The following is a 15710-nucleotide window of genomic DNA, read 5'->3' as shown; positions in this document are numbered from 1 at the left end:
ACTCATCTGGAATATGGGGAGCCAAAGCAGGCTCTGGAGGGCAACTTCTAGAGCTCAAATTTCCATCACTTTCCAGCTGTGTGACCCTGAGAAACTATGTTCAACCTCCCTAAGCCTCAGTTCTTTCTTGTGTAAAATGAAGGAGAATAACTATATCTACATCAAAGAATTAAATAACATAGTACATGCTAAGTATTTAAGACAGTGTCATGCACATGGTGTTCAATAAATGTTAACAACAAATATCATAGGATGGGAGCAAGGATTAAAGATAATGCCAGCAAAGCACTTACACTGTCTGACACGGTGGGTGTCAAATAAACATTAGATGTCGTGAGACTTTGAGCAACCCAATAAGTATTTTTTAACAAATGCTGGTGGAGGAATGTACCTCTTCATCTCTGAATCTGTGGCACCTAACACTGGTAGATGGTAGGTATTTGTCTCCTATTGCTAATGTAACAAATACCACAAACTTAGTAGATTAAATCTTATAATTCTGTAAGTCAGAAGTCCAAAATGGCTTCCACTGGGCCAGACTGAAGTTTTTGGTAGAGCTGTGTCCTTTCTGGAGGCTCTTGAGAAGGATCCATTTCCTTGCTTTTTCCAGCTTCTAGAGAACTCTCCACTTTTTTGCTTGTGCCCCTCTCTCCATCATCAAAGCAGCAGTGTAGCACCCTCCAAAGTCCCTGACTCTGAATCTGACTCTGACTCTCCTGCCTCTCTCTTACAGAAGAATCCTGGGATTAAACAAGGGAGGCCCTGGGTGGCACAAATGGTTAAGTATTCAGCAGCTAACGGAAAGATTGGCAGTTTGAATCTACCCAGAGGTGCCTCAGAAGAAAGCCCTGGCAATCTACTTCCAAATAGTTATGGGTATTGAAAACCCTACGTGTAGTTCTACTCTGACACACATGGGGTTGCCGTGAGTTGAAATCAGCTTGTGATGGTTAAGGTTGTGTGTCACCTTGGCTAGGCCATGATTTTCAGTGGTTTGGCAGATATTATGTAATCATTCTCCATTTTGTGATCTGATGTGAGCAGCCAATCAGAGCAAGAGCCAGTCAGATCAGCCAATCAGGTCAATCCGAACCAATCAGCCAAGGAAGGGGGAGTTCCCTTGGGGATGTGGACTGCATCCAATGTATATATGAATGTTCTGGAAAAGCTCACCGTCTCTTGGTCCTGCATCTGACTTGTCATCCTCTGACCTTCAGTTCTTGGGACATGAGCTACCAGTCTGCTGTCTAACCTGCTGATTTTGGGTTCGTCATTCCCTGCAATCACATGAGTCAGGAGAAGCCTCCATCCTGACATCCGACCCACGGCTTTGGGACTTGTTATCCTTCACAACTATGTGAACCATTTCCTTGATATAAATCTCTCTCTCTCTCTCCCTCTCTATATGCTTCACTGGTTTTGCTCCTCTAGAGAACACAGCCTAAGACACAAGTCTATATGGCAAATGGTTTAGTGTAGAGATTAAGCTGGGCCCACCTGTATAATCCAAGATAATGTCCCCATCTCAAGAGCACTAACTTAATCAAACCTACAAAGCCCCTTTTTCCAGGTAAGGTAACAGAGCCACAGATACTGGGGATTAGGATGTGTACATCTCTGGGGAGCCATCAGTCTGTCGACCACAGTGAGAACGAGTGAATGGCATGTTGTATACCAGCACTTCCTTCTAGAGCCTCTATTCACCACGTGACCTCGCCTGACTTGTCTTCTATTGAACAACTCTGCCCTGGACTTTGTGTAAATTCCAGGTATATTTGATTTCACAACAGACCTTTCCAAATGCGAGCAGTTTCACAGCCTTGCATCAGAGAGAGGGCAGTTCATGATGAAGGTAAGTGTCTTCATCTGTCTTTTACCAAGCTAATTATAAGCATTGTAATGTTTGCTATTGTCAATGAGCTTAACTCCTTTTTTAAACTAATTATTCGTCACAGTTACACTGTGAGGTGCCTCTCCTGTATTTACAGATGAGTTTAAGGGCACTAGTTTTTTTTTTTAAGGCAAAGCCTAGAGAGGACCCACTGAACCCAGAACTACAGCTCAATGTTGTGGAAGTCACAGAATTACTTGAATTCCGAATAGTTGCTTCAGTAATTCATTTATTTTCCTCTAACTAGAAAAGAAGAGTGGAATTTGGTAGGCCTTAATTGTTGAAGTCATAGCTTACAGTTATGATGAAACTGAAATTCTCTTTGGTCTTTTTTTCTGTTGGCACACTTTTGTTTTTGGTGCCTGCCTTGAAGTTTGTGGCACCAGAATGTTCACGAACTTATGAAGCGAAACTAGCCTAGACATAAGTCCTCTCTGGTGGATTCTCCCCTCAGCGTGGAAACAGCTTATCAAGTTGTTCTGGCTTCCTGATTAAACGTTAGAACTTCTTTAAAAAGTTCTAACTATAATCGGTTCAAAGATCATCGCCAAGATAATTTGTACTTAAAAAGAAAAGAGCCATCTGTTTTAATGGAACAGCTCTACAATTATTTTAGCCATAATTTTGATTAAGGGTTACTTAAAAATAACTAAGATTTTATACCCTCATAATAAAATCAAGGTTCAGGCATATATTACCTGACCATAGAAATATTCAGGATTTATTTAAAATAGGTCATGAGATGCAACGACTGAGGTGAAGCTGAAGAGGATACTTAGAGATGAACCACTGGAAAAATGTCATCATGAGGCATTTACATATTTTTTTTATTTATTTGCTTATTATATATAATTGTACTGACTGATACTGTTATGAAATGCCAAGAGCTTTTCGTATATTATCTCATTTAATCTTCCAATAGCACTATGAGGTAGGTATTCTCTCTACTTAACTGAAGCTCAGAGTGATGATTAAATTTGCATTTGTTTCTAAGGAATATCAAAGAAACTCCTTTTTCTATTAGCATCTACATTTTAGGAAGAAAATACACAGTCTACAGTAGCTCTGAAGTTGCTGGGGCTGGGAAGAAAATGCCTTTGTTAGAGGAAGACAGGCTAGGATGAGGTAGATGCAATTTCATCTTGGAGCTGAAAGCATGACCTGACCCCTATTAGTCACAACTGTCAAGTTTGGGCTTTAGCAGCAGTGGACTATGGAGACAAGGCAGGAAGCCGGGTACAGGCCGAGCAGACCAAGAAGCCATGAAGCATATGGCTGTGGGGGAGCTGAGGTCCAGAAGTCAGGGGGAGCAGGCAGGAGTCTCCTTAGGCCAAGGAAAGGTAGACAGAAACGACCCAGCCAATGAGGACGTCAGCTCTGAGGCACCAGCACCCGGCAGGCCAGGCTGGAAGCCTTGCATAGGGCTCCTGCTCTGAAAGCAGCTTGTCTCCGTGCCTGTTCAGGGAAGCCCCAGACTAGAGCTGGATCGTGGAGCACAGTGTGGGTGTTGAAGATAAGGGTCAATTCTGATGGCCACATAGCCATCTCTGTGAGCAAGCCACGTGTATTTTGGGAAATAGCACACTACAAAGATTGCTGGTTTGTTTCCAGAAATCAAGAAAGAATCTGTGTAATTTTCATAAATCTGTCTCATTATATATCTAATATTGAGTTGGTGGGCAAGATCATTGTTTCAATAGTCTGTCTTGAGATATTTCACTGACCAATATCTGGAATATTAAAGGGCCGTATTAAATAGATGTCCATTTTAAAGGGCCAGTGACTAGTACACAGTCGTCCCTCGGTATCCAAGGGTGATTGGTTCTAGGATTCCCTGCCTGTACCAAAATCCATAGATGCTCAAGCCTCTTACAGAAAATGTGTAGTATTTGCATATAACCTACATACACCCTCCCGTACATTTTAAATCATCCCTGGATTACTTATAATACCTAATACAATGTAGATGCTGTGCGAATAATTGTTTCATCACAATGGAAGACTTGCTCTAGAAGGTAGCCTTTCTCTTCCATGAGTTTCTTGAGCTCTTCTGGGAGTGCTGTGCTGCGTGGGCATCAGCTGATGCTGGTTGGCCTGTGATCTTGAAGTCCTTGAGGCTGTAGTGCTTTACAGAGCTAGCCAGCCATTCCTTACTAGACAAATTCCTTCTCTCGCTTTCCTCAACCCCCTCGCACTTAGGTTTCGAGGGATTGCTTTCACCACTTCATTGCTTTCTAGGAGCCATTTTTTCACAGAAACAAAGTAGGAATGAACAAGATGTGAGGTGAACAATGCTGAAACAACGAGGGCTGGAGAGAAACTGAGAATCTGTGAAATGGCAGAGGCTACAGTAGGGTATGCCTACACGCCCTCATTCCTGTGGATTCAGCGTGGTGCTAAGCACAGCAAATTTAAATTTGGCCTTTTTGGAACTTTCTTTTTTGGATATTTTTGATCCGCAGTTGGTTGAATTTGCAGATGCAGAACTCAGGGATACAGACGGCTGACTATATATTAAATTATAAATATTTGTATAAGTTCATAAAGAAAATATTCTACATCCTACTTTGGTGAGCAGTGTCTGAGGTCTTATAAAGCTTGCAAGCAGCCATCTAGGATGCATCTATTGGTCCTATCCCACCCTGAGGAAAGGAGAATGAAGAAAACCAAAGTCACAAGGAAAATATTAGCCCAAAGAACTCATGGACCACAGGAACCAGAGCCTCCACCAGCCTGAGCCCAGAAGAACAAGATGATGCCTGGCTACCACCACCGACTGCTCTGACAGGGATCACGATAGAAGGTTCTGGACAGAATGGGAGAAAATGTAGAACAAAATTCAAATTCATACAAAAAGACCAGACTTACTGGTCTGACAGAGACTGGAAGAATCCCGAGACTATGGCCCTTGAACACCCCACTGACAAGATTAGACAGGCGTAGAAAACAAACAACAACACGTAAGGAATGTGCTTTTTGGTTCAATCAAATACATGAGGCCAAATGGGCAACTCCTGCCTAAAAGTGAGACCCTAAAGCAGGAAGGGACAGGAACTGGACAAATGGGACACAGGAAACGAGGTGGAAAAGGGGAGAGTACTGTCACATTGTGGGGATTGCAACCAATGTCACAAAACAATATGTGTATAAATTTTTGAATGAAAGCCTAACTTGAGCTATAAACTTTCACTTAAAAAAAAAAAAAAACAGTAAAATTAATAATATATATATTTGTGGAATGAATGAATGAACCTGGATTAACACAAAAAGAAGGTCTTCGGGAACTCCGTTGGTAAGCCTGCATGTTATCCTTATTAGATGCTGTGGAGTCCCTCCCCACCCCACCCCTCAACTCATGGCGACCTCATGCACAAAGGAACAACGTGCTGCGCAGACTTGCGCTATCCCCAGAATCGGTTTCGGATTGGACCGTTATGATCCATAGGGTTTGCGTTGGCTGATGCTGGGAAGTAGATCGCCAAGGCCTACAAAAACCCAAAGAAACTTGAAACTAATGCATAGTGAAAGACTTAGACTACTTGGAAAGTGGAGACACCATCCTCCTTCTCCAAAAATGAAACGTGGACGTAGAAAAAAGGTCTGGGTTGAGGGTAGCAAATGGAGTAAGGGTAGAAAATCTTTGATTAAGGTCACTTCAACCTTTTTGCCTCTTACTGTCTCACAAACTCCAGTGCAGAGACTGATTCAGCTGACTGAAGTCTGTGTATACCAGCAGCAGGTTAGAAAATGAGTCAAATAACCAGATTTTTAAATGCTACACGTGGGAGCATCCGAAGCAGAGATTTTAGTCACTCTCACTCTGCCTTAGACACCCACATGACAGAAACAGGCCAGGGTGGACTGGCGGAGCAAAAGAAAAGCAGAGAAACTGGAAGATACTGTTATTTGTACCACGCCCACATTCCCTTCTTTCCAAGTCCTTTTCTCTTTATGTAAAAATGACTCTCCCATTCCATTTGGTGAGAATTCACACTTTTCTAGGTGAGTGAGGGTATGAGTTAACTGTAATTTTTAGTACCTTTTAAATAAATGCAGTGCATAATTGCTTTCAAATGTCAATTCTAAAAATCCCCTTTGCCTGGGCAATCTGAGAGCTTCTAAAACTGAGGCAGGTTATGACATTAGGATTAAACCAAACCAAAAAACTAAACCCAGTGCCGTCGAGTCGATTCTGACTCATAGCGACCCTATAGGACAGAGTAGAACTGACCCATAGAGTTCACAAGGAGCGCATGGTGGATTTGAACCGCTGACCCTTTGATTAGCAGCAGTAGCACTTAACCACTACGCCACCAGAGTTTCTGACATTAGGATTGAAAAATTAGGATTAGGAGAAGTTAATTCATATCACTGAAGGTGGTAAAGAAGAAATAAGTACAGGTGCCATTTTTAGGACACTGAGAGAGGACAGTAGGTTTCCGTTCATCTCTTACCACAATGGGACGTTTTAAGGTAAAATAAACTCTGGGAATTAAAAACCTTTCTGAGGAAATAGTAACGTTTTAAACTGGGGTAGTAAGTTGCCCAGAGAAGAATGAATGGATTTAAGGTCTCCATGGAGGGTGGAAATGGAGGAGGGGGAGATACAAGCGACCCTTTGAGAAATCACCAACATTTGAAACTATACCGAGATGCTGGAAGCACCCAAATGTGTGTACTAATTTCTCTTCAAATCAAATTATTTCAAACAAAAAGAAAAAAAAATTTTTTGGGGGGGGATCCTTGATGACAAGATTTAGTCTTTAATGAAATATTCTGGGACAAAGACTGAAAGAGGACTTAGAAACATTACATTTATTAAACCCCTCCAGGCCATTAAGTATTCAAGTCAATCATTTATTAGGAAGCTAGAATAGCTAAATGAAAAGATAAGAATAAACCAATGTCACAAAACAATATGTGTATAAATTTTTGAATGAGGAAAAAAAAAGATGAGGATAAAATACCCTTTGTTGAACAACACCTTACCTTTAATCAGTATTAACCTATATTGAATGTCAATTTCTTTTTCCTAAAATTCATTTTGATACTCAAGTGTCTGGAGTCAATTCTTATCTTGGTGTCTTCCATGTTTGATTACAGTGTATGTTTCTAACTCCTGGGGTATTTTTCCCAGTAAAATGGAAATGCAAACAAATGGGGTGTGAGTAGCTCAAACTAATGTCATTTTTTCTCTGCCTGAAGAAAAAAATAGTAGAATATTGTTAAAGAATCTCATTTAAGTGAATGTAATTCCTGTTCCTGACAGCAGGTCTGTTTTCCTACTCCCATTTCAAAGTTTAATAAAAGACTACGTTAAACCAAGAACATTAAAAAAATCCAGGCACATGAGACTGTGAGTCAGGAAGGATGTGAAAAGCATCTAGGTAGAAGAAAAATAGAGTATCTGTGCCCCTGGTGGTGCAGTGGTTAAAACGCTCAGCTGCTAACTGAAATGTCAGGCGGGGGGCTGGGGGGAACTAACCCACCAGCTGCTCTGAGGGAGAAAGATGTGGCAGTCTGCTTCCGTAAAGGTTGCAGCCGAGAGAACCGTACGGGGCAGTTCTACTCTGTCTTATAGGGTTGCTATGAGTTGGAATCGACTGGAAGGCAGTGGGTTCGGTTTTGTTGGTTTACAGACACATTCTGCAATATCTGATTCTTATATTCTTTTTAGTGGTAATTAGGAAGACTAAAAGGATTTTGTAATATAAAATCCCCTAAAAGAAACAAAATTCTGCATGTGATATATGTAAGATTGATATTATTCTTTCTTCTCACTCATTCACAGTTCTAGTGCTTTTTTTTTTTTTAAGGTTGGACCAACTGTGAACAAATTAATAGATGGGATTTAGGAACCAGTCATTGCAAAATTTTATTGTGCAATATTAGATCAAACTCCTGTACATGTTAATCTTTAGTTTAAAAAAAAAAAAAGATCCCAGTATTATACTACATGAAGAGAACAACTCAGGGAAAAATGGAAGTCTGTCAATTGTAGAAAGATGTTGTCCAGAAAAATCACTGATTGTAAAAAACATCCTCTCTCCTTATATAAGCTACCAGATGTCGTTGAATTGAATTTTAAAAAGAATAAATAAATAAATAAAAAGCATATGAGTCATAGGGTGCAACCACAATTGAGCAAAGTTTATCACTCATTTAAATTAGTTAAAGAACTTCGTGGTATGTACAATAAACGGTATTACAAAATGAGGAAATGTAGGTTCTGTACCAAACAGAAATTTCAATGTAAGTATTTAAAATAGTACTTCAGCCACAGACCTGAATGATACTGAAAATAGGTACCATTTAAGTGAACGTGGTTAAACACATTGTATGATAACCAACCAAAACCACGTTAAGGCCAGTAAATCTCAAAATGTCTTGGGAGACTTTTAGTTTTTGACAGTCCTACGGGTAACTTTGTCAGGTGTGTACTGACATGTAGAAGTCATCAGCATGTGTATTTTAAACACCAGAGAAAAATGTCTTCTATACTTGCCAATTTAGAAAACCGTAATAGCTTCCAGTAATACTGTTAAGAGACTTTGGGAGATTGGGGCCATCACATCTATGGCCCTCTACTCCCCCTCTGCACTCCCAAAATCACTTTTCAGAAAAACATATTTTATTTTTAAAATGTCATAATATACAGTGTTTGTTCAGACAGGGAATTGAGAAATATGTCCTCTTTGTATCAGAATAAATGCAGGTGCCACTTGAGGTCTTGACTTCTCTTTTATTCTAGTGGAGATTGGGAACCTTGAGACTTAAATCTCAGGAGTGGAAGTTCAGGTCTTCATCTCTTAACATTTAAATTAAACTTTTTTGTCCTTTGATCACCACTCTGTCCCTGGATTTCTCTCCAAGTCGTTTCTTCTTTCTTTAGAGACCTCATTTACCTTTCCTTCTTTTAAATTTTCTACCCTTTCCTTATCCTCTAAATTGGTTTTTAAAATTGGTTATTATCAGAAATAGTTCTGGTACTTTTTTTCTAAAAAAATATGGTAAATATATACCTAAAAAACATTTGCCATTTCACCATTCTTCACAGGTACTCTTATTGGTGGTGTTGTGAGTTGCAGTTGAGTCAGCTCCAATCATGGTGACCTTATGTATAACAGAATGACATGTTCCCCAACCTGTGCCATATTCATGATTGTTGGCATGTTTGAGTCCATCGTTGCGGCTATTGTGTCAATCCACTTCACTGAGGTGTTCCCTCATTTTTGTTGGCTTTCTACTTTACCAAACATGATGTCGTTTTCTAGCGATTGGTTTTTCCTAATGATGTGTCCAAAGTAAGCAAGTCTCGTCATCCTTGCTTCTAAAGAACATTCTGGTTGTATATCTTCTAAGGCTGATATGTTTGTCCTTTTGGCAGTACACAGTATATTCAGCATTCTTTGCCAACACCCCTGTCAAACGCATCAAATTTTCTTCTGTCCTTCTTTTTCACTATCCAACTTTCACATGCATATCAGGCGATTCTAGAAAGAGTCAAATTAGTGCTCAGGACAACAGGACGAAATACCTCTATTAGCCCCAGTTCATTCAATCAACAAACATTTACCAAATGCCTATCATGTACCAGATGTTGTGCTAAGCACTGGTGACAAAGATGAAAAGGCATGGTTTCTCCTCTATCATTTATGCAGCTATCTCTAAAATTGGGTGCTCATATCCCAAGATGGATGCACATGATTCATGGGGGTGGTGAGAAAACATTAAAACTACTATGTATTTATATTTCTTATTTTAATTCTAAAAAACAACAGCTAATTCTAAAAAGAAACAGCTGCAAACATTCATTAATAATCAGAACATGGAATGTACTAAGTATGAATCTAGGAAAATTGGAAGTTGTCAAAAAATGAAATGGAACACATAAACATTGGTATCTTAGGCATTAGTGAGCTGAAATGAGCTGGTATTGGCCATTTTGAATCAAACAATCACATGGTCTACTATGCCAGGAATCACAACTTGAAGATGAATGGCGTGGCATTCATCATCAAAAAAACATTTCGAATATATCCTGAAGTGCAACGCTGTCAGTAATAGGATAGTATCCATATGCCTACAAGGAAGACCACTTAATACTATTATTCAAATTTATACACCAACCCCTAAGGCCAAAGATGACAAAATTGAAGATTTTTACCAACTTCTGCAGTTGTAAGACCAACGACTTTTTCAATGCAAATATCTTTTTTTTTCACCAGCATAAGTGGCAACTATACACACGGACCTCGCCAGATGGAATACACAGGAATCAAATCAACAACATCTGTGGGAAAAGATGATGGAAAAGGTCAATATCATCAGTCAGAACAAGGCCAGGGGCCAACTGTGGAACAGATCATTAATTACTTGTACGCAAGTTCAAGTTGAAACTGAAGAAAATTAGAACAAGTTGATGAGGGCCAAAGTGAGATCTTGAGTATACCCACCCTGAATTTAGAGACCATCTCAAGAATAGATCTGAAGCATTGAACAGTAATGACCGAAGACCAGATGAGTTGTAGAATGACATCAAGGACATCATACTTGAAGAAAGCAAGAGGTCATTAAAAAGATGGGAAAGAAAGAAAAAACCAAAATGAATGTCAGAAGAGACTCTGAAACTTGCTCTTGAATGTCAAGTAGCTAAAGTGAAAGGAAGAAATGATGAAGTGAAAGAGCTGTAAAGAAGATTTCAAAGGGTGGCTCAAGAAGACAAACTTAAGTATTTTAATGACAAGTGCAAAAACCTGGAGATGGAAAAACAAAAAGGAAGAACATGCTCAGCACTTCTCGGCTGAAAGAACTGAAGAAAAAAATTTAAGCCTCCAGTTGCAATATTGAAGGATTCTATGGGGAAAATATTAAATGGCTCAGGAAGCATCAAAAGAAGATGGAGGGAATACACAGAGTCACTATACCAAAAAGAATTGGTTGATGTTCAACCATTTCAGGAGGTAACATATGAGCAGGGACCAATGGTAGTGAAGGAAGAAATCCAAGCTGCATTGAAGGCACTGTCTAAAAACAAGGCTCCAGGAATTGACAGTATACCAACTGAGATGTTTCAACAAATGGGTACAGTGCTGGAAGTACTCACTGATCTATGCCAAGAAATTTGGAAGGCAGCTACCTGGCCAACTGACTGGAAGAGATCTATATTTATGCCTATTCCCAAGAAAGGTAATCCCACTGAATGCAGGTATTATCAAACAATATCATTAATGTCACATGCAAGTAAAATTTTGCTGAAGATCATTCAAAAATGGCTGCAGCAGTACATTAACAGGGAACTGCCAGAAATTCAAACTGGATTCAGAAGAGGATGTGGAACCAGGGATATCATTGCTGATGTCAGATGGATCCTGGCTGGAAGCAGAGAATACCAGAAAGATGTTTACCTGTGTTTTATTGACTTTGCAAAGGCATTTGACTATGCGGATCATAACAAATTATGGATAACATTGCAAAGAATGGGAATTCCAGAACACTTACTTGTGCTCATGAGAAACCTGTACATAGATCAAGAGGCAGTTGTTCTAACAGAACAAGGGGATACTGCATGGTTGAAAGTCACGAAAGGTGTGTGTCAGGATTGTATCCTTTCACTACACCCATTGAATCTGTATGCTGAGCAAATAAAACGAGAAGCTGGATTATATGAAGAGGAACTTAGCATCAGGATTGGAGGAAGACTCATTAACAACCTGCGTTATGCAGATGACACAACCTTGCTTGCTGAAAGTGAAGAGGACTTGAAGCACTTACTGATGAAGATCAAAGACCACAGCCTTCAGTATGGATTACACCTCAACATAAAGAAAACAGAAATCCTCACAAATGGACCAATAAGCAACATCAGGATAAATGAGGAAAAGACTGAAGTTTTCAAGGATTTCATTTTACTTGGATCCACAATCAACACCCACGGAAGCAGCAGTCAAGAAATCAAAAGACGCATCACATTGGGCAATCTCCTGCAAAAGACCTCTTTAAAGTGTTGAAAAGCAAAGATGTCACCTTGAAGACTATGGTGTATCTGATGCAAGCCGTGGTGGTTTCAATCGCCGCCTGTGCATGTGAAAGCTGGACAATGAATAAAGAAGACCAAAGAAGAACTGACACTTTGAATTGTGATGTTGGAGAAGAATATTGAATACACCGTAGACTGCCAAAAGAACAAATAAATCTGTCTTGGACGAAGTACAACCAGAATGCTCCTTAGAAGTAAGGATGGCGAGACTGCATCTTACATACTTTGGACATGTCGTCTGGAAGGATCAGTCACTGGAGAAGGATATCATGCTTGGTAAAGTACAGGGTCAGCGGAAAAGAGGAAGACCCTCAACAAGATGGATTGACACAGTGGCTGCCAACAGTGGGCTCAAACATAACAACGATTGTGAGGATGGCGCAGGAGTAGGTCAGTATGTGTCGGAACTGACTGGATGTCACCTAACAACAACAACAACAGCGTATAATACATGGATTGACATGGGAGCCCTCACTTGGCGCGTAACAGAGACAGCAAATGGCATACACAGTATTTAAATATCTTAAGGGAAGAAAGAATTCTATAACATGGAAGGGTTGACAGTGCAATGTGCATTTCACATATAATATGTTTCTAATTAAATTGATTTGGGATTGTTTTTTTTACTTAGTTTTATTTCCTTTAACAGAGTTCCTGGGTGGTGCAAGCAGTTAACGCGCTTGACTACTAACTGAAAGGGTGGCAGTTCAAGTCTACCTATAGGCACCTTGGAAGAAAGACCTCATGATCTACTTCCAAAATATTAGCCATTTAGAAGAGTAGAGCACAGTTCTATCCTGACACACACGGGCTGGTCATCAGTTGGAGCTGACTTGACAGCAACCGGTTTAAATGGTATTTCATCTACCAGCTTTATTAAGGTATGATCGATATGCAATAAACTGCCAATATTTAAAGTATGGCATTTGATCAGTTTTAACATATCAGTATACACGGTGAACCCATCCCCACAATCAAGGTAATGAACACATCCAAACACCCATAAAAGTTTCCTTGTGCCCCGTTGTATTCTCTCCCTTCCACTCCTTCCTGCCCTGCTAGCCCATCTCCTGTCCCCAGGCAACCAAGTGTGCATTTCCTAAAATTTTATATAAATGCACTCATACAATATCTTCCTTCTTTGTCTGGTTTCTTTAACTCAGCATAATTATTTTGATATTTGTCCATGTATCGGTAGTTCATTCATTTTTATTGATGATTGGTATTCCATTGTATGGATATTCCACAATTCCTTTCTTTATTCACCTATTGATGGACGTTTGAAGTGTTTCCAGTTTTGGCTACTACAAATAAATCTGCTATAAACGTTGACTTGCAAGCGTTTTTCTAGATACATGCTTTCACTTCACTTGAGTAAATACTTAGGAATGCAATGGCTGGATCATGTGGTAAATATATATTTCACTTTTTAAGAAACTACCAAACTGATTTTCGAAGTGGTTGTATCATTTTACATTTCTACCACAAGTATATAAGAATTTCAGTCCCTTCAAATACATAACAACACTTGACATAGTCATTCTTTTTTCATTTTAGCTATGCTAATAGATCTGTAGCGTAATCTCATGGTTTTAATTTACATTTCCATCATGACTAATGATGTTGTGTATCCTTTCGTGTATTTATTTGCTGTGCGTATATCTTTAGTGAAGTGACTGTTCAAATACTCATCCCAAACTTGTTTGTTTTTTGCATTGAGTTTTGAGAGTTTTTTTTACTATGTATTCTGTATACAAATCATTTATCAGATTATGCTTTGCAATTATTTTCTTCCAATCTGTGGATTGTCTTTTCATTCACCTAACAGTGTCCTTCGAAGTACCGAAGTTTATAATTTTGATGAAGTTCAATTTATTAATTTATTTTTTTTTGTATTCTGATTTTGGTGTTGTGTCTAAGAAATCTTTGCCTAAGCCAAGGTCACAATGTTTTTTCCTAGAAGTTTTAGAGTTTCAGGATTTAAAGATGAGTCTATGATCAATTTCAAATTAACTTATGGTGTACAGTATGGAGCAAAGTGTTTTTGTTTTGGCATATGTATAGCCAATTATTTCAGCACCAAAAGCTATACTTTTTCCACCGAATTGCCTTTGCACCGTTGCTGAAAATGAATCGTCCACATGTACATGAGTTTATTTCTAGACTTTTTTGTTTGGTGCCATTGATCTATTTGTTTTTTATACCAATACAATATATCTTGCTAACTGAATATTTACAATATTGATATCAGGTAATGTTAGAGTGTAACATTGTTCTTTTTCAAGTTGTTTTGGCTTTTCTAGATTCTTTGGATTTCCAAATGAATTTTGGATTCAGTTTGTTAATTTACGCAAAAAAAAAAAAAAAAAAAAAAACCTGCCAGGGTTTTGTTTGGGACTGCATCGAACTTATAAATCAATTTGGAGACAATTAGCATGTTAACAATATTGTATCTCCTGACTTGGGAGCATAGTGTATCTCTTCATTAATTTAGATGGTTAACTTCATTCAGTTTTTTTTTTTTGGTAGTTTTTAGTATACAAGACTTTCACACCTCTTACCAGATTTAGCCCTGTAAAATGGAAGAAGTATTGATGGTAATAGTAACGCCAGCCTCTGAATTTGCCTAACTTCAGGGGAATAATGACCAGAATCAGCCCAAGGCTGATCCCTATGAGGTGAAGGTCAGACATAACTCCACTTTTCCAAGCTTTTTACCAATTCTACCACCAGTCATCCCTTCCATGGCTCTCTCTACTTCTGGGTTTGATAATCCACTGCAAAGGCCATACAGGACTCACAGAGCATACTTACAGTTAAGTGGTTTATTAAGGAACAGGCCACAACTTGGGATCAGGATCAACAGGCTACAACTCAGAAATCAGGATCAGGAAGCATGCAGGCAAAGTCTCTCTTCTTCAGTGCAGGACAGCTCTCTCAGCTCCTTTCAGCCATGTAGGCCTCCTCTCAGCGATCTTAGGACAGGCTTCTCTTGTACCCCTCAGGATAGGCTCCCCTCAGGATAGTCTCTCTCGTCTCCCTCAGGACAGGCTCTCTCAGCCCCCTCTTGGCTCTGCCGTACTGTCATCACAGACTCTGCCACTGGGCCTATTGCTGCTGGCTCTGCCCCTGGACCCCTTCCAGGCAGGCCTCTTGCTGTCTTCAGTGTTATAGCCCTTGACCGGTATTACGGCTCTTTTAGGAGGTTCCTTGCCTCCTCTCTCTCCCTGTAATGCTTCTTTCTGCTTTCTTCCTTCTTCCTGCTGCTTCTCTTCTTGCTTCTTTCTGCTTGACTAACCTCTATGGGGCTGGCTGCATATACATACACACAAAAAAACCCAAAACCAAACCCGTTGCCGTCAAGTCAATTCTGACTCATAGCGACCTTATAGAACAGAGTAGAACTGCCCTATCAGGTTTCTAAGGCTGTAAACCTTTACAGAAGCAGACTGACATGTTTTTCCACTATGGAGGTGCTGGGGTCAAACTGCTGACCTTTAGATTAGCTGCTGAGCACTTAACCATGCGCCTGGTTTCCTTGTATATACTCAACTACTTGTCAATTTCAAGGTATGGCCCCTCCCAGTAGAGGGCCACAAACCAACCAGTCCCCTCTCAGTAGGTCACAGACACTTCATTTTCACAGTAGGCGTGGTTGAGCTACAACTCATCTTGTTGGCAGTCTACTGACCATTCCCTGCAAGGTGCATACCAATCCCAGGGCAGGCTGTAGCCCAGAACCAGACAAAAAGTTTCAAAACCAAGTTGCTTACAGCTTAC

General features: G+C 39.7%; 1 protein-coding gene across 1 annotated transcript in view; it reads right to left on the bottom strand.

Annotated features, from left to right (window-relative positions):
- Nucleotides 1-15422, bottom strand: part of ARHGAP21 (Rho GTPase activating protein 21) — a 284877-nt gene extending 269455 nt beyond the window's left edge. The window contains exon 1 of the mRNA XM_049881816.1: nt 14745-15422. The gene's annotated coding sequence lies outside the window, so the exon portion shown is untranslated. The remainder of the gene's footprint in view (nt 1-14744) is intronic.
- Between the last annotated feature and the right edge of the window lie 288 nt (nt 15423-15710).

This window comes from Elephas maximus, chromosome 4 (genome assembly GCF_024166365.1).
Source record: "Elephas maximus indicus isolate mEleMax1 chromosome 4, mEleMax1 primary haplotype, whole genome shotgun sequence".
Taxonomy (NCBI): Eukaryota; Metazoa; Chordata; class Mammalia; order Proboscidea; family Elephantidae; genus Elephas; species Elephas maximus.
This window is presented reverse-complemented; position numbering and strand designations above follow the sequence as displayed.